We start from the raw sequence: 18,421 nt of genomic DNA on the forward strand, positions 1-18,421 counted from the left end.
TGGCGGTCTCTGTCCCCTCCACCCTGGCCTCAGGGTGCTGCAGGGGAGCAGCGCCGTGGAAGTTCTGCCCCCGGATCCCCCGGGCTGGAGTGCAGCACATGCAAAGACTTCAGTGAAGCAATAAACACAAAACTCTGGGAGAAGAAATCCAGAATTTTGTGCACGTCTCGTGTTTCTCTTTCAAAAAGGATGCAGGTCAGACGACTCTGCCCTGCTGTCCTTTCTGATTCCCAGACTCAGTGTCCTTAGTCAGTTGTCCCCTGCCCGGCTCCCAGCTCTTTGCCAGCCTCGCACCCTCCTGCACTGAGCACCGGTCGCCTGTAACGTGGCCGCTCTGTCCTGCCCCTCCCTCCCCCACGCTGGGCCCCAGGGACCTCTGGCCCTGCAGCCTCCCCAGCACACACATTTTCCAGTTTGTTCGGTTCAGCGGGGAAATCTTTTCCAAATGTCTCCATCCTTTCCCACATACCCACACACCCACAAATTGGTCTGATCTTTTTTCCCATCGGTTAAATATTTTAACTCACCATGGCACACCTTGTTTTAACCCCTCTCACATCGTGTTCTTTCCTTTTTTCAAGTTATTTTGCATTAACCAACGTTGTCAGCGACAGATGCGTATCTGAGGGTGTCACGTTCGACCTTCAGCAGGGAAGGCTTCTGGGCTGTAGAGGACCATCTAATATGTGGACTTATAAACTGACTGCGTGAGCAATGGAAAGGCCAAATTATTCAGAATTGTTTTTTTTTTTGAATCACTGTAAAAAAAAACTGATTTCTTTTGTATAGAGAACACTAAACGTATAATAAAAGTTGTTCACAATGGACTCTGGCCATGTAATTTGTTCAGTTTCCTTAGTTGGTGGGTAGAAGAGGGATGTTTGGGGGTTAATGACAGAAATGAATCATAGGGGATTTCCTGGTGGTCCAGGGGTTACGAATCCACCTGCCAATGCAGGGGACACAGATTTGATGCCTGGTCCAGGAAGATCCCACATGCTGCAGGGCAACTAAGCCTGTGCGCCACTTCCGCTGGCCCAAACCCCGGAGCCTGCGGCCCGCGACAAGAAGGCCACCCCCGCCCCAGTGAGACGCCCACGCGCAACAATGAAGACACGGTGCAGCCAGAATGCATTTTAAAAAATTAAAATTATATATAAAAAGAAATGAATCACAGCGTTTTTCGTGGGCATCAGGCAGCATACACACGGAAATCTGTGATAGCAGCCCCTATCTTTTTTACTTATTTGGCTGCACTGAGTCAGTGGTGGCGTGTGGGATCTCGGATCTTCATAGCAGCGTGCAGGATCTAGTTCTCTGACCAGGGATTGAACCTGGGCCTCCTGCATGAAGAATGTGAAGTCTTAGTCCCACCAGCCCCCATTTTGAAGTTGGTCATATCCTGGAAAACTCACTGGCGCAATCTGTGTTTTCAGCGTTGAAAGAGGAGTGCGGGAATGTGCTCGGTCATGGAGACACTGCTGATTCACTGCAGCTGCCTGTGCGCTTCTGCACCCCTGCCTCTGGAGAAGCGCCGGGCTGGCCGCTCCGCCTGTGCAGCCCTGCCCTGAGATGGAAGAGCGCTATCACATGCCTGGCCTTGTATCTGCTGCAATTTAATATTGTTGAATTTTAATATTTAATATTAAATATTGTTGAAAGAATGAATAAGACTGCTTACGACAAACCAAAAGCCCCTCCTAATAGACTCAGAGGCTGTCTGTGACACAGGGAGCCCAGGGTCAGTGCTCTGCGACAAACTCGAGGGGTGGGTGGGGTGGGAGGTCGGAGGGAGATTGAAGAGGAAGCGGTTAAAGCATACTTAGGGCTGATTCATGTTGGTGTATGACAGAAGCCATCACAATATTGTAAAGTAATTATCCTCCGATTAAAAATAAAATTAAATCTGAAAAAAAAATAGACTCAAAGGAGTATCAACCAACGAGCCAAGAGAGAAGGGAAGGAACCAGAGAGGCCTCTGTTGTCTAGGAGCACTGTTCCAGCTCCACACCGCCTCCTGTGCTGACGCTTTGGCCCGCAGCAGTGCGCATTTTCCCTGAGGAGTGGCTGAAGACCATCGCCAGGCAGGGTAAGGGTGAGGCATGCACCCAGACTTTGTAACCCCCCTCCCTTTCCTCAGGACAGTGTGGGGCATACAGTGGTTCTGCTTGTGCAGAAAGGTAACTAGTGGTTTATAGACAGTAATGGGAAATGCAGGCAAAAAGATTCCCCTGCAAATGCAGACCCAAATCTCTGGGACAAAGAGCCACCAAGTTCCAAGCCACTGGTATTTATTCTTCCCTCAGAAGAGATCATTGACTTGAGGAGTTACTGCTTCACTAGATTAAAATAAGAACGCATTTCCAGGTCTAGCTCCTTCTGAAGAACTCATTGGGTTTTTCACACACCACTTCTGAACTTCCCTGTGAACTTGCGCTAATGCAAGAAAGATCTGATCATTCTCAAGTCTGCAGACTATCTCAGAAAGTTGCTCCTTGTGTTCATTTGCACTGTCCCCAGCATTAGGCCGCGGCCTCATGCTGAACCAACAGTGTCCTTGCCCCTCGTGTTGCCTACTCCCTCTTGAAACTGCAGCCAAAAGATCCAAAACACAAATCTGATCATGTCACTCCTTTCCTTGAAAACTTCAAGTTTGCTACAATAAGATAAAGTCTAAACTCCTTGGTTTGACATGTTAGATCTTTCATGATCTGACCCTTACCTCTGCAGTCTTATTTATTACTTTTACTATTCTTCACATATACCCTAAATTCTAGCCATTTCAAGCTATTTCTAGCGCCTTTGACATGCAATTTCTCAGACTTCTCAACTTTGGCAATTTAATTCTCCTCAAAAAGCACCTATTAATAACTTTTTCTGGACCAGTTAATGACATAAAATAAGTAGGACAGATTTCCAGTCCTCAGGAAACTCAGACTATCAAGGGAGACGACCAGGTAAGCCAAAGCAATATGTGACAATGTCCAGGACAACGGGCTCAATAACTGTGGTTTCAATAAATGAATTATCATCAAAAGTTGGCAGGCTTGAAATACTTTCCCCTCAACTTTACAGACACCTGTCCAACCAGATAATTCATAATCTGATGCTCACACCTGGGCCCTGAAACACCTAATTCCAGGCTCTTTCGTCTTTCCCAAATCTCTCTAACCACCTTTTTCCTTACAGATCATCTCAGCTCTTGAAAGACAGGCTGTGGCCTCCGTGCTGGGTCACGTGTCTTTAACAAGATGTGCAGGGGACACTGTCTCAGGAAGTCCTCCCTGATTCAGCTATGGCCGCACGAGTACACATGTGCACGCACGCGCACACACACACACACACAGTGCAGTCTGGTTAAGATTCACTCTCTATGCCCCCAGAACACCTATTTCAGGTCTCTCCCAGGGGCTTGGCATACGACACTTATTTTCTGCTTCTTTCACTAAATGATGAACAGCCTGAATTAATACCATTTTTTCACCTCTGTATCCGCAGGCCAGCCTGGCGCAGAATGAATATGGATGAATGAGTGACACGGCTGTGCCTGTGAAGGAAAGCAGTAGCCAGGTGAATGCGGAACTTTTGTGTCATATTTTTGGATATTTGGATTTTGGACTTGGGTATATTTGGGAGGTCCACTGGCCCATTTTTAGAGCAGGAGCCCCCACTCAAGAGCACAGAAGTAGAGAGATGAAGCAACTGTCTTACTCGAAGAACACGGACCTCAATTCAGCAGAGTCCAAACAAAGAGAGGCTGGCCTCCCTTCGGAGCCCCAGAGACCCCCAGAATATCTGTCATCCCTCATCCCTGTCTTCTGAAGGCTGCGCCTCCCAGGCCATTAGAAATGCTAATCCCCACTGTGGAGCTGGATTAACTGACCCAGTGGGAGGGAGCGAGTCATCCTCCAATCTTTATTAAGAGTGAAGGCTATACCCCCTCTTGCCCAGCTGCCCCCGAAGGGATGGAATCTGGGAATTTGTTATGGTCCCCCCTCATCAAGGCAGCCTCTGCGGCTCAACACTGCATTAGGTGGGGGCGGGTGGCAGAGGGTCTATTTCAGCCTCCCCTTCCCCACTTAATGCAGCAGAGCCCATTTGTTTGATGTGGTCCCTGACGAAGCGCAGACCAGGCAGTGGGCCTCCGAGCAATTTGGAGCCACAGCTGCGGCCCAGCAGCCCCAGGTCCCATTTCCCCCTCCCTTCCCCCCGCCACCCCCCACCCCAGAGCTTCCCACTGATGAGCCTCAGACCCTCAGCAGAGAAGCACAGCTTTGTGTAGACAGGGATGGGTCTGGTAGGGTCCTGGCCAGGGTTCCGTAGGAACTCCTCTTAACCTCAACAGGAACTCAGCTTCAAGAAAACTAGGGAAGGGCGAGCTGTGGCTGGAGGGTGAGAGTAGATAACTCTGAAACAAAAAAACAAAATTACTGAGGATACATTTATAATCACAATTGCCCTCTAACAGGGCTGGATCCTACTAGTGGAGGGTCTGGGACTGATCTGGGTGGAGTGTTCCCAGAGAGCAGTGAGGGAAGCCTGCATGACAGAGGGGGGAGGTCTGAGGACTCTGGAGCAATCCAGAGCAAGAGACAGCTGCAGCGCAGTGACATCAGAAGGAAGACGAGACGAGTGGTTTCAGAGTGTGGTCCTCGGACCAGCAGTGGTTTCCGAGTTTGGTCCTCAGACTGGCAGTGGTTCCAGGGTATGGTCCTTGGACCGGCAGTGGTTTCAGACTATGGTCCTTAGACCAGCAGTGGTCTCAGAGTATGGTCCTCAGACCAGCACTGGTTTCAGGGTATGGTCCCTGGACCAGCAGTGGTTTCAGACTATGGTCCTTAGACCAGCAGTGGTCTCAGAGTATGGTCCTCGGACCAGCACTGGTCTCAGAGTATGGTCCTCGGACCAGCAGTGGTCTCAGAGTATGGTCCTCGGACCAGCACTGGTCTCAGAGTATGGTCCTCGGACCAGCACTGGTCTCAGAGTATGGTCCTCGGACCAGCACTGGTCTCAGAGTATGGTCCTCGGACCAGCACTGGTCTCAGAGTATGGTCCTCGGACCAGCACTGGTCTCAGAGTATGGTCCTCGGACCAGCACTGGTTTCAGAGTATGGTCCTCGGACCAGCAGTGGTCTCCGAGTATGGTCCTCAGACCAGCAGTGGTCTCAGAGTGTGGTCCTCAGACCAGCAGTGGTCTCCGAGTATGGTCCTCAGACCAGCAGTGGTTTCAGGGTATGGTCCTTGGACCAGCAATGGTCTCAGAGTGTGGTCCTCGGACCAGCAGTGGTCTCAGAGTGTGGTCCTTAGACCAGCAGTAGTAGGATCACCTGGGAGCTTATCAAAAATGCAGATTTTTTGCCCCGCTCCCATCTACTATCTCAGAAACTCTGGAATCTGTGTTTTAACAAACCCTTGAGGCAGACTGATGTTTGAGGACCCCTAGATTAGAGGATCCACATGGAAAAGCCTGGGAACTCTGGGATGTGGCCCTCCCCACTGCCCCCAAATTGTCAGTCAAGTCTATCCAATTGATGGGTTAGCTTTGTGTGAGTCAATGTTTTCTAAAAACTAGCAAAGTTGGTGAATGGTACATCCAAACTGATGCAAAGGGAAGCAGAGACCACAGGAGAATGTAGAGGTCAGAGCACAAGACCTCAGGAATTAGCAAGAATTATGGGAGACTTTGACTTCCACAGACCATGGAATTGGCAGGCAAAGCCGTTTATACATAGATGTCAAAGAGGTGAGAGGCACCAGCTGGCATTTGGGTCACAGTGCCTCTACATTAAGTGATTCGGGAGAAGAGTAACTAATAACGTTAATGCTGGCTGACTGCGAGGCAGAGGCTGTGTGCTTTATGCAAATGGCCTCTTAACCTCACAGCCGCCCTCTGAGGAGGTAGCTTTATGTCCTGCTTCGCATGAGGAAACTGCAGCTCCTCCTCCTTGGGCTGAATCTCTGACCCAAGGTGGGCGACAAAGTCAGAACCAGCCATCAGGGCTTTCTGACTCTGAACTCTCAGCTCTCACGGCTACACTCGGGTGTGAACCGGCGTCTCTGTGAAGAGTTAGCCCTGGCATCTTGCTCCCAAGGCTTCATGCTGGAGCGGCCCCTGCTAGCTCTTCACAGGATCCGGCAGCGGTTGGTCCCTTTCTGCTCTGCTCTTTTGGTGGCACATGCGGTCTCTTGACCCCACTCCAAGAAAGCCCAGAGAACCCAGGGAAGGGCTGTGGGGGCCTGCAGCCCCTGGCCACGTGACGAGGGGCAGTGAAGCCCTAGGCACGCATCCTTCCGCAAGTCAGCCTCGAGTACCAAGAGCCAGGGCTCAGTGGACAGTAAGATCCCAGCTGTGTGACCGCAGACAGGTTACCTGACCTTGCTTTGCCTCCGTTTCTTCATCTCTAGAGCAGCAGTTATCATTGTACCTACCTTTTAGGTTGCTGCAAGGATCAAATTTGGCTTCCCTGGTGGCTCAGCGGTGAAGAGTCTGCCTGCCAATACAGGAGACGCAGATTTGATCCCTGGGTTGGGAAGATCCCCTGGAGAAGGAAATGGCAACCCAATCCAGTATTCTTGCCTCAAGAATCTCATGGACAGGAGCCTGGAGGGCTACAGTCCATGGAGTCACAAAGAGTTAGCCATGACTTAGCAACTAAACAACACCAAGGATCAAATTAGTTCAGTTCAGTTCAGTTCAGTTCAGTTCAGTCGCTCAGTCGTGTCCGACTCTCCGCGACCCCATGAATCACAGCACGCCAGGCCTCCCTGTCCATCACCAACTCCTGGAGTACACTCAAACCCATGTCCACAGAGTCGGTGATGCCATCCAGCAATGCCTGATACATAGTATTATATAATACTTCATTAAATTTAAATAAATGAATGAATCCCCTTATACTTCCGCCTTCTAGGATGCTCTCCCTAGCCTGATTCCTTCCTTCAAAAGTCCTTCCCATCCTCCCAGGGGGGCTCAAATCCCTCCTTTCATAAGTACCTTGGCCCACAATTCCATCTCTCTCCAAAGAGCTTCTCCTGACCGCCCCCCTCCCTCTGCCCCCAGCCTTCAGCACAAGTGCCCAACTTGTCTCCTCCACGCCTGGCCAGGCTGCAGGCTTATGGTGGGCAGGAGCAGCGGCCTGTGACTCTGTGACTCTGTGGTCCCTTATGTGCGGTGGGTGGTCCCCACAGGCTGCGCAGGCCCGTTTGTCTTCAAGCTGTCTGCATGACTGCATTTACTGCCCAGCTAGTGGTTTAGTCTGTGTGGTGGCAGGTGGGAGGGGATGGGAGCGGGCAGTATTTGTCTTCCTAAAAGCAAGTTTACCAGGTTCCAAGTGGTTGGATGTAAGGGCTGGTGATGAATATTGAGAGCTAGAGGCTCATTTTACAGCCCCATTAATTAAGTTTCCCAAAGTCCCCTAAGTGCTTTTGTCTCCCTTGAAAGCCAAGGAACCCACTCTCATTTATGGGAAAGAACTGTCCATCTTGAACCTCCCTCCCTCCTGCCCCTGCTGTCTCCAGCCTAGCTGTTAGGACACAGCACAACCCCCTCCCCGCCAGACAACCCACAGAAGAGGAATAGGCTAGACATCCGGAAGGCCTGGGTCTGTCCCAGGAGAGAATGGCCCCAGGGCAGAGCTCGGCAAGGGTCCCCCGTGAGTTCCCACCCAGGTTGGCATTAGGTATGGTCACCTCCCTGGGGCCATTTCCCCTGAGACTGAGGAAACAAAGCCGGGCTTGTCGGGAGGAACCACCCGTCTAGGCCACAGGGATGGGACTCAGGGCTCCTTGTGGCTCCACACCGACACACCTCTCTCCAGGGAAGGGGTGTTCGTCAGAGACCATCACTAATGCCATCAGCTCTGAGGTCCAGAGAAGCTAAACTCCGCTATCCTTCTCCCTCCCAAAGCCGAGCAACAGCCTCCACAGGACACAAAATCCAGAGAGGCCTTCCTCCCGGGCCACACGCGCGTCCTCCCCAAGTTTTCCACATGACGATGCCCTGGGTTGACTGCTGCGGTCAAGGCCACAGGCCAACGGCCAACGGGCCAGGCTGGGTGTGCACAAGGGCCGGGAGCGCAGTCCTCAGTCGGCAGGGGCTCCTGCGGATCCAGCCCTCCCAGCTCTGTGCGCGTGGCTCGGACCTGAGGTAGGAGATGGACGGGCCCCTGGGCTGGACGGCGGGTTTTTGTCAAGCGGAGAAAAATCCAAACGTCGTTCTCATTCAGGTATTCCAAGGGCAAAGCTAGTGGCAGAAGCTAAGCTCTGCTGAAGCAGAGATAAGAGGGCCTCTCTTGAGGTCAAGGGAGACTTCCCTCTGCACACGTGCAAGAAGGTTTCTTGGGGCTGAAAGGGCAGGGCCCCACCCTGTAATCAGTGTGGATGTGCAGCCGTCGCCTCTGCGGTGGGCTCCGTCTCAGCGGAAAGCTGTGCGTGCATCTTGGGGAGAGTCACAGGACCTGTCAGCTGTGCAAGGAGAAACAAAGTAACCGGCCAAACGTAAACAAAGACCCAAAGGACTGTCCTGTGTCAGGATTTAAATCACTTTACTGTGCGCCACACTCCTCTCCCAGTGTGTATTTCTGCGCTGCTTCTGACAAAAATAAATGTTCCTCTGTGTGCTCCCATGTACACTGGGCTGTGTCTCTAATAATAAACTTTGTGCGTGTTTTGCAGTTTTTGACTCCTTGAAACGTTTTTGCTTTTAAATGGGGTAAGAATCACGAAATTTTGCTTCTAGCCTCTGCTGCTGCTGCTGCTAAGTCACTTCAGTCGTGTCCGACTCTGTGTGAGCCCATAGACGGCAGTCCACCAGGCTCCCCCATCCCTGGGATTCTCCAGGCCTCTAGCCCCTGGTAGAAGGGCAGCAAGTTTCAATCCCTGGATGGGAAGTAAGATCCTGGCCCTCAGGAAACAGCCCTACAGAAAGTGAAGTCCTGGTCCATCCTTCATTTCATGGAACCTCCCAGCAAACACTAAGTCCCCGGCCCCCAGCGAACGCCCTGCCCCTGCCCTCCCTTTTAGCCAAGTCCTCCATGGCGAAAGCAGGCTCACATTTCTCATTATGCTCAACTGGACCACATCCAAAAGGGCTGAGGGGTTTTCTAGAAGAAACAAAATATGTACAAACCTGTGAATAGATTCATTCTAAAGACAGGTAGAAATAGTTTGGGATTTTCAGCTGTCTATCTCCCACCAAACTAGATAGCTGGGAGCTGTGCTGGGTTTGGGAAAACTGGGGGCGTGATAGTTCTCAGGAATCTCGTCTTATCCTGAACCGAGGACCGTGTCAGTGTGACTTGCTCCCGGAAGCACAGCCTCTGTGCCCTCTCCCTGCCCAGCACCCACCCTTCCCACCTCCGACACCCAGCCCTCTGCAGAGCCGTCAGGCACACGCGGGTCCGTCAGTGGCTTTAGCGGAGCTGCGGGTTTTCATCCTATTAGTGAGCCCAGGAGTAATTACAACTTCATTAGCCAAATAGGTTCTTGGTTCAGAGACTCCCCCGCCCCCAAAACAAAACAGACACCCGCTTCGGTCCATCTGTAGTCTGTCCCCCGGGGCGCCGGCTAACAATGCAGCAGGCTCCAGGGCAGCGGGGACGGGGAGAAGCGAGGCCAGCAGCCCCTCCTCAGGGGCGCATCTGTCGCAGGCTGGCCCCCTGGAGAGAGCTTTGACAAGGAGACGGATGACACTGCAGCAAATGAGGAGCGTGACCCCTCGCCTTTCTGCTGCCCCTCGCCCTCCGCTCCTGCTCGCCTCCCGGTCACGAGTGGCCCTCACGATGGCCAGCTCACTTTCCAAGGGGGACGGGACAACCGCCTCCTCTGGGGGCTCCCTGGCCCATGCCCAGGGGTCTCCAGAGTCGGAGTCCCTGGCTCCTGTCCCCCAGTCTCCATCTAAAATCCAGCTGCTGCAGCTCCAGGAGCCAGAAAGCAGAGGGTCTGCCAGGAAGGACAGAGCGCTGCCCCGGGACCACCCGACTTGGGGGCTTTGGCCAGGCCGGGCCTCCAGGGCAGGCAGGCAGGTCCCTGACCCTGCAGAGACTGCAGCGCTCCCCTGCCGGTTGTCTGACCGCCCCACCCCCGGCTTGGGAAAGCTCCCTTTGGGTGGACGAACCTAGAGAATGCCACGCCGAGTGAAGTGAGCCAGACACAGGGAAACAAAGGCGGTGTGTGATGTCACCTACACGCAGAGCCTGAGAATAATACAGCTGAGAGAAACCGACACGGGCACAGAAAACAAACCTACGGGTGAAGGGTGGGAAGGGTAAAGTTAGGCTGAGCAGATACACACCACTATATACACAATATATACACAGCAAGGATTTACTCCGTAGCACAGGGAATTATATTCGCTATCTCATAATAACCCATAACGGAAGATACTCTGGAACACCAGACGTCTGTGTGTGTGTGTATGTGTACACTTGAACACAATACTTTAACTCAGCTATGCAGTACACCTGAAACTGACACAGTATTGTAAGTCAGCTATACCCCAATTAAGAAAAGAAAGCATTTTCTTTGGGTCTAAATTAGCTCCACATTGCAATTAAAACCATCCCCTCTTGGGACACTGCTTATCGTCCTCTCCTTTCCTGTTCCTCTGGTAGGTCTAGCAGCACGGCGTCTGCGCCTCCTGCCTCTGAGCGGGACCCAGCCAGCGGCTCTGGCCTGAGCCTTCCTCAGTTACCCCCAGCCACAAGGTGCTCACACCGGCTCCCTCTCCCCGGTGAGCATCCAGGAGGCGACCGCACCAGCTGCGGGCTGTCCTGCTGCCCAGCTCTCCGCCAGGAGGAAGTGCAGGCTCCCTGCAGACCCTCAGGCCCATCCTCTTTGTCTGTGAAGCTTCCAGAGAGAGCTGGCTGCTACTTCTGGGGGCTCTGCAAGTAACAGCTGGTGAATTCGCATTCCTGCTGAGGGCCCCTCTGTGTGGATCCTTGGCCGGGAGGACACCGTCTGCTGAGGCTGGACCCAGGAGCAGGAGTAGAGATGAGATGACCTTGAAACAACCCTGCCACTTGCCAGGCTCCCAGCTGCGTGCAGACTGGCCCGACTCTGACCTGACCTGTTCTGCCCCCAGACCCGGCCCTCTGCTTCATCCCCCTGTCCCCCCAGTCCCTACCCGCAAGCGGCCCAGAAGCCAGGCAATAGGACCCCTGCTCGCTGCTCTTCCTGGAAAGGGAGTCCCCAGAGTCTAGCCCAGCTGTCCACGCTGCGCCCCTGCTTGTGTTCCCTGAAAGCAACCGTCCTTTTGTCAATTCTGCAATTTCCCAAAGTGCCAGGAGCATCTCATCTGACAGCTACAGCATCTGTTCTTCTCACTTTCCAGAAGGTTGGGTGGGAGCCGTGACAGCCCCTTCCCTGAGGCTCCCCCCCACCTCATGCGCCTTCTGCCAGTTTGGGCACCCTAATCACCTGGGTCCCTGTGAGCACCTTCAGTTCCCCCTACCCCTGGCCCTGGCACCCCTCCCTACGACCTCAGCTGGCAGCCTTGGTAACCATCTCCCCTTCTGGAACCAAACTCACCTGCCCAAGCAGGTAAACACCTGTCCTGTCCCTTGGGGGATTCGGGAGAGAGGTTAGTCTTCCACTGGAGGCCTGCCCAGGGCCCCTAGCAAGTACAGGAGCCTCAGGGAGCCCAGAAAAGAACTGGCCTGTCTGCCCCTTTCCCTATACACACAATCCTTGAACTGCTCCGTTCCAGGGCACTGGAAGCTCTGGCTGGCTCCTCAGCCCAGAAGACCAACCAGGAACCTGGCTGGCCCTGTCCTGACCTTCCGCACGGGGTTCTCAGTGATGCTTGGGGCTGGACTAACTCTTAGGTGTGGGCTGCCCTGTGCTTTTGACCCTAGGCTATTGACCTCTACCCACTAGGTGCCTGATACACGTCCATACCCCCACAACCCCGACTGTGACAAAATGTCTGCAGACTTCACCAAATATCCCCTGGTCGAGAAGCACTGAGCTAAGGCAAGAGGAAAGCTGACATCTGAATATCAGAGTCTGATCCCCCTCAAGCTTCAGACTCCCAGTCCCTGGGGACGAAGGAGTGGCTCAGACAAAGCACTGGCAAACATTTTCTGTGCAAGGCCCGATAGTTAATATTTTCAGCTTTGCAGGCCATACAGCCTCTCTGGCAACTCTTCCACCGCCAGAACATCAGGAAAGTGGCCGGAAATGCACAAATGAATAAATGTGGCTGTGTTCCAAGAAATGTTTATTGTGAACATAGAAATTTGCATTTCATATTCTTTTTGTGTCTCCCAAAACACCTTTCCTTTTCTCAACTCTTTGAAAATTTGAAACACACTCTTAGCACTTGGGCCTAAGGCTCTCAAAGGGATCACATATCAGGACCTTTGGAATGGGGAGGGAGGTAGCCAACTGTGGTCCAGCATGGTCTCCCCTGCCGCATCCTGAACCCCAGAGAAGAATGGGTGACACACTCATCAAGCCATTTAACAAACACGGTTTGAGCAGCGATACTGTGCTGACGGTGCAGAGACGCAGGACACGGGCTGAGACAGCCCTTCCCCACGCAGATGAGCGAGGAGCACGCCCGTGCGGCGGGGGCACCGGGGAGGCCCACCTCGCACCCAAGAAAGGCAGGGCGCGCGGGGCTTCCCGGAGGCACGACCCCCAGGCCAGTTCTCGAGAGCAAGGAGGACGCAGCCAGATACACCTGAGAGAGAAAGACAGCCGTTTTGACCAGAGACCACCACCAACAGCCTCCCGGAAAGGGCAGGCAGGTCAGTGTGCTTAGAGCGAGCTGGGGATGCTCTAGACAAGGGCTGCGCTACAGGAGGCCGGCAGGTGAGACCACGAGTCTCAGCAAGGAGCCTGGCACCAACCTGGAGGCAGAGAAGCTGAAGAAGGTTTAGCAGGAAAGTGGAAGGATCTGATTTGCATCTGAGGAGGCTCCTTCTGACTGCAGTCTGGAGGGTGAATGGGAGCAGAGAGACTGGAAACAGCCTGCGGAGGACAGACAGGAAGAGCTCAGGTGAAAGCAGGTGAGCTCAGAGCTGACTGTGGGAGGGGACCCGGGGCAGGGCGTGTACGGGAGAGGCCCCAGGGAGGCAGAACCAGCAGGCCTGAGTGGTGGGCAGGACACAGGAGGGAGGGGGAGGGGGAAGGGGCACAGAGGGGGTAAGGTCTGGGGCGCCATTCATGACGCAGGGAAGCCAAGAGGAGAGGCAGTGGACAGGGTAAGGGGGGGCGTATCATCCGGAGTTCTCCCAAGAAGGAAAACAAGTAAGATGTGCGCGTGCGCATGTGTGCGCAAATACACGTGAAATAAACATGCTTCATTTCAAGGAACTGATTTACATAACTGTGAGGGCCATCGAGTCTGTTTTCTGATTACAAGCTGGCAGGTTGGAAACTCAGGTAAGAGCTGAGGCTGCCGTTTGAGGGCAGAATTTCTTCCTCTGGAAAATCTCAGCTGTGCTCTTCAGGCCCTTCAGCTGATTGGATGAGGCCCTCCCACATTATGGAAGGTAACCTCCTTACTTGAAGTCACCTGATGGTAGATGTGAACCACATCTACAAAATCACTTCTCAGCAACACCTAGATCAGTGTTTGATTAGACAGCTGGGTACTGTAGTCTAGCCAAGTTGACACACAAAACTGACCATCATGGGGGCAGATACAGGGGCTGGTCCCATGCAGGGGTGTGAGAGCCCCGTGGTCATCCAATGAAGACTCCTGACTGGCCAGCACAGGTCTGAGCCCCATGCCCAGAATCCTTCCAAGTCCCATCACTCCTCCTCTGACGGCGGCTGAGCACACTGCCTCTCTGCCTCCAGGTCTGCGTCTGCCCTGTGCATTCCACCTTCCCTGCCGCCCCTGAGTGGACTTTCCAAAGCACGCACCTCAGCCTGTCTCTTGCCAGCTTAGAGCCCTCTGATGGTCCCCACTGCCCTCAGATAAAGCTCCTACTGGGCTCATCAGGTTCCTTGAGGATTGACCACAGCCTCCCCCTCCAACCTTATCCCTTCCTTGAATCCTCAACCCTAGACCAACTCCTTTCCCAAACATACCATGTTCTGCCACACTGCTTCCTTTGCACAAACTGTTGCTCCTTCCTGGAACCACATCCTCCTCGCCCCTCCAAGCCCATGCCAAATACACCTGGCCTATCTGGTGAGCTCAGAGTATACCTCCAAGACTCAATTAAAATGTTTTCTCTGTTCCTGAGCCTCACGAGGCCAAGGCAGGTACCCCTCCATGATGCATTGTGCAAGCCTGGGTTAGCACTCACTGGGTTGTGTTCTGATCACCTTTCATGTCATCCCATCATTCCACTGTGAGCTCCGTAAGAAGGCATCCCCTGCCTTATTCTTCTCAGTGTCCCCAGCAGCCAGCACAGTGCTAGGTACAAGAGGACTCGATATTTGCTTGTTAAACGGATGGATGGATGAAAGGACGGATGTGGTTGAGTGGGTGAGTACAACAATTTTCTCACAGCTTCTGGCTGGGTACTTCTTCTGTTCCAGGCACTGTGCTAGGAACTTTGAATCCTGAATTAGTCTAGGCTCTAGGTTGCAGGCAGCAGACGCAGACTTCGGCTGTCGTAAGCAAAAAGGACATTCACCAGGAGGTTATCAGATGGATCACAGAATCAGAGGAGGCTATAGAAACCGACTCAGAAATGGGCAGAAACAGAGGGAGGCTAGCCGGCAGAGGCGGCAAGGCCACATCTCAGGACAGCCTGCCCAGGACACCATCATGGGCATTACTCACTCTGGACACTCCCCTCAAGGGTGCCAGAGCCTTGAGCATCCCGCTGCCTCCTCTGCTGCAGTCCAACATGGGTGCCTCCCTCCTCTGACCCACACAGCCCTCTGAGGCAGATCATCTCACCTCTATTTTACAGAAGAGGAAATTGAGGCTGAGAGAAGCCTAAGGTCACCAGACAATCAATACGGTGAGTGGGACTGGAATCAATAGCTGTCAGACACCAAAGCCCATAGCTTTCCACTCTGTTCCACACTGTCTCCTTCAAGGGGTACCACCCACCATTCTCATATAAGGGCAGCTCCCTGGATAGCGCTCCGGACCAGCCCCAAAATTCTGATGTGCTCACTTTTTTGTGACTGCGTCTTTGGGGTATGTTTCTGGCCCTGACAAATTATAGCAGGGGATTTAAAGACAGCAAAGTCAGCACAAGAAGATCGAGCAGAGAGAAGGTCTGCACCCTGACATGGGTGGATTGAAGCTGCTTCCAGGAGAGGACGTCTCGGCCATCCGGGGATGCCGGACAGCAGGGCCTGGCCTGAGGCTCAGGGAGGCCTGCAGAATCTGGCCAAGGGCCCATTCCTCACCCACCCTTCCGGCTCCCATGTGCCCAGGCTGTGCATTAGCCACACAGGGCGGGTTTCATAAAGAGCACTCGGAGGCCTCTGCCTGGCAGCCCTGCCTCATCCAGGGCCGTCTTTGAGGAGGAGGCCATCCTTGGTGGGGGAGTCTTCTGGCAAAGTCAAAACATGACCCTACACGTCCTGGAGAGGCAGAGGGCAGAGCCCCACACGGGGAACCCCAGTGCCCGATGCCAGCCCAGCTCCACCCCCACCATTCCGGGGCCTTGGGCCAGCCTTTCTGGGCTTCGGTTTCCTTTGTTGGCTGCCCCTGCCCTCCCACCCTCCACCTCCCACACTGGCCAAATTGTGCATAAAAAAAGATCTCAGGGTTCTTTGAGCTCTTTGGAGAGACTACATAAATGCAAGGCGTGATTAGCAACATTACTATTAAATATTAATAATGACATTAGCATTGTCCATTATAAGCCTGAAAAGAAGCTCTGAGAGCCCTGGGTTGAAATGGCTGAGAGAATAATTGGGCCCCTCTGGGCCACAGGCCCCTTCAGGCCCTCACGCAAAATTAGGAAGGCAAATGTGGGTGAGGTACTGGGATCTCCCTTCTCGGCCCTGCTCAGTTCAATCTGGCTCCTCCCAGACCCGCACAGATCATGCTGTCTCCAGGCCCCAGGAACCCCGTGCCAGAGATACGTTCCCCACCTTCCCACTGTTTATTGCAGTTCAGGACGCACCCCAAACCCATCCACCAAAACCTTTGCCCAACTCCTAGCTCCCGCTCTCCCCCATCTGAACTGTCAGAGCAGTCATTCTCCCCCGTTTATTCACCAGTCAACAGATAGTTATTTGAGTCTCCGCTAAGCATCAGTCACTAGGTTAAGCTGGGGAAACATGGGCATGAATGAGAAAATCTCTGCCTTCAGAGACTGCATGGTCGAGGGAATCATCACCAGTGTCTAGCACGGCACTTCATACAAACTTGCCTTCATGGCTTCCCTGGTGGCTCAGACGGTAAAGCGTCTGCCTACAATGCAGGAGAGCCGGGTTCGATCCCTGGGTCGGGAAGATCCCCTGGAGAAGGAAATGGCAACCCACTCCAGTATTCTTGCCTGGAAAATTCCATGGACGGTGGAACCTGGTAGGCTACAGTCCACGGGGTCTCAAAGAGTTGGACACAACTGAGCAACTTCACTTTTACTTTCATGCAAACAGTGCCTATAAAAGTCATATTTTAATCTACTTGTCCTTACACTATTCTAAGTTAGGAATAGGATTATTTGCATTTTGGTGATGAGAACCTGGATTCTCAGAGAAATTAAGTGTCCATCAGTGATGTGCCACTGTCGTCCAGCTGGGTCATCCAGAGCTGAGAGAGTCCAGCTGTCCTGAAGGTGAATCCAGAGTCCCCCAACCCTTGAAGCAGAGAAGGGCTCAGCCTCATAGGCGCTCATTACACGCTCATTACAGATGGGGAAGCTGAATCCTGAAAGGGCCCAAAGGGAAGCATCAATGTTTATTGAGTACCGAACATGTGCTTAATTCAGCGTTCACACCAACTCAGCGAGGTTTGTGTCTTCATCCCTGTTTTTCAGATGGAGAACCTGGGACTCTAGGATTAGTGACTTGCCCGGGGCCACGCAGCCAGGAAGTAGCAGGACTACGTGTCAAGCTGGTCTGGTTTCAGAGCTTTGCCCAACCCGCCTGTCCCTCTTCCTGGAAGCTGTGGATGGACCATCCCGCTCCCACTGCCACACTGCTTCCAGAAAAGTTACAGGCACACTGAAGACAGACCATATCCTGTGGCTCTTGAACCCCCCGCTGTTCTAGGTAGAGACCCGGCTACATAAACACACAAACACTCCTGGGAGTGCTAGAAAACTGAAGCCTGAGACTAGAGGTGAAGAGCCTGGTTGCAAGAGGGGCTGGGAAAGCCAATGTGAGGCTTGGAACTAACACGGGAGGAGGGCCACACTGCCAGGGGCCTGCGTCCTAGCAGAGAGCTCCTCTTCACTGGTCCCTGGGGCTGGCCCAAGGCCCTTCCTTGACCATGGGAGATCCCCTGGTGGGCCTCTGGAGCGGGGAGCAGGTGGTCTGAGCAGGGTTGAGTGGCCCTCAAGATGCCTCCTGGGACCCCCCACTCAGGGTCACCACATTGCCAGGCAAACAGTGACCCATTTGATTAGCTGCCTGATTGTCTTCAGCTGACCTTCTCCGCCCTTCAGGAAGTCTGCGGAAACCCAACTTGGAGATGAGGTATCCCACTCTAGACAAAGGAAGACACACTGATTAGCCCCAGAAAGGAGAGGTGCCCCTTATAATCAACTGTGCTGAGGATTCTGGGATCTGACAGGCACTGAAAGAGTGTACTGCCCTGTCCCTTGCTCTGCCCAGCCCAGGGGGTCTGCAATGGGGGCCGGAGCACGTGCAGACTGCAGTCAGACCGCACTCTCCACTTCTCCTCTTGCTTACGTTGAGCAGGTTCTTCAGTGTCTCTGAGCCTCATCTGTAGAGTGAGCATAATAATAATAACACATACCCCTTTGGGTGGACAATTCAGATAAAGCACTTAGTACAGTTCCTGGCTCGTTGGGAGACACTCAAGTTGTTGTTAATAATTTATACAATAATTAATAATAATATTATAAAATGCTGTTGCCATTATCAATCTAATGGACCCACAAGCAAAACTCAGCCTAGACTCCCAAAGGCTCAATCCGCTCTTTAGTCAGAAACAGAAGCGCCTTAGAGGCAGTGAGGAGCCCCCAAAGCCCCAAAGCCCTCTGAGATGAGACTTTGGGAGATACTTCCCCAAATCCAGTCCTGGGCTCAGGTAGTACTCTCCTTTGCTCTTACTGTGGCCTCTGGAGCCCACAGGCAGAGCGGGCAGGTTGCAGGGGGGTCTGAGAACATCTTAGAGCCCCAGTCACCTGTGTCATTTGGGTGGGAACCGTGGCCTCCCCAAGGACCCAGTCCACACCACAAGGGTGGCAGCTGTTCTAAAACAGTCTTAAAGACAGCAGTATCAATCTAAAGCAATCCTCCCTGCAAGCGTTTCCAGACCATTGGCCCCTGAGTCAGCCAATGCCCGGTCCGCCTCTCCCAGGGC

The 18,421-nt window shown here is 53.2% G+C and overlaps 1 long non-coding RNA gene across 2 annotated transcripts; it reads right to left on the reverse strand.

Annotated features, from left to right (window-relative positions):
• Window positions 1–1,280: 1,280 nt before the first annotated feature.
• On the reverse strand, window positions 1,281–8,457 carry LOC148775041 (uncharacterized). 2 transcript variants are annotated; one of them, XR_016039461.1, is made up of 4 exons: window positions 8,142–8,457; window positions 6,430–6,491; window positions 3,474–3,547; window positions 1,281–1,567 (listed from the first exon to the last, which is right to left on the reverse strand). It is a non-coding gene; the product is annotated as an uncharacterized LOC148775041 (long non-coding RNA). The 2 variants fall into 2 exon arrangements; XR_016039460.1 differs by having other exon boundaries at window positions 8,364–8,427.
• Between the last annotated feature and the right edge of the window lie 9,964 nt (window positions 8,458–18,421).

The sequence above is a fragment of the Moschus berezovskii genome, chromosome 17 (assembly GCF_049115385.1).
Source record: "Moschus berezovskii isolate FMDL1 chromosome 17, NW_MosBer_1.0, whole genome shotgun sequence".
NCBI lineage: Eukaryota > Metazoa > Chordata > Mammalia > Artiodactyla > Moschidae > Moschus > Moschus berezovskii.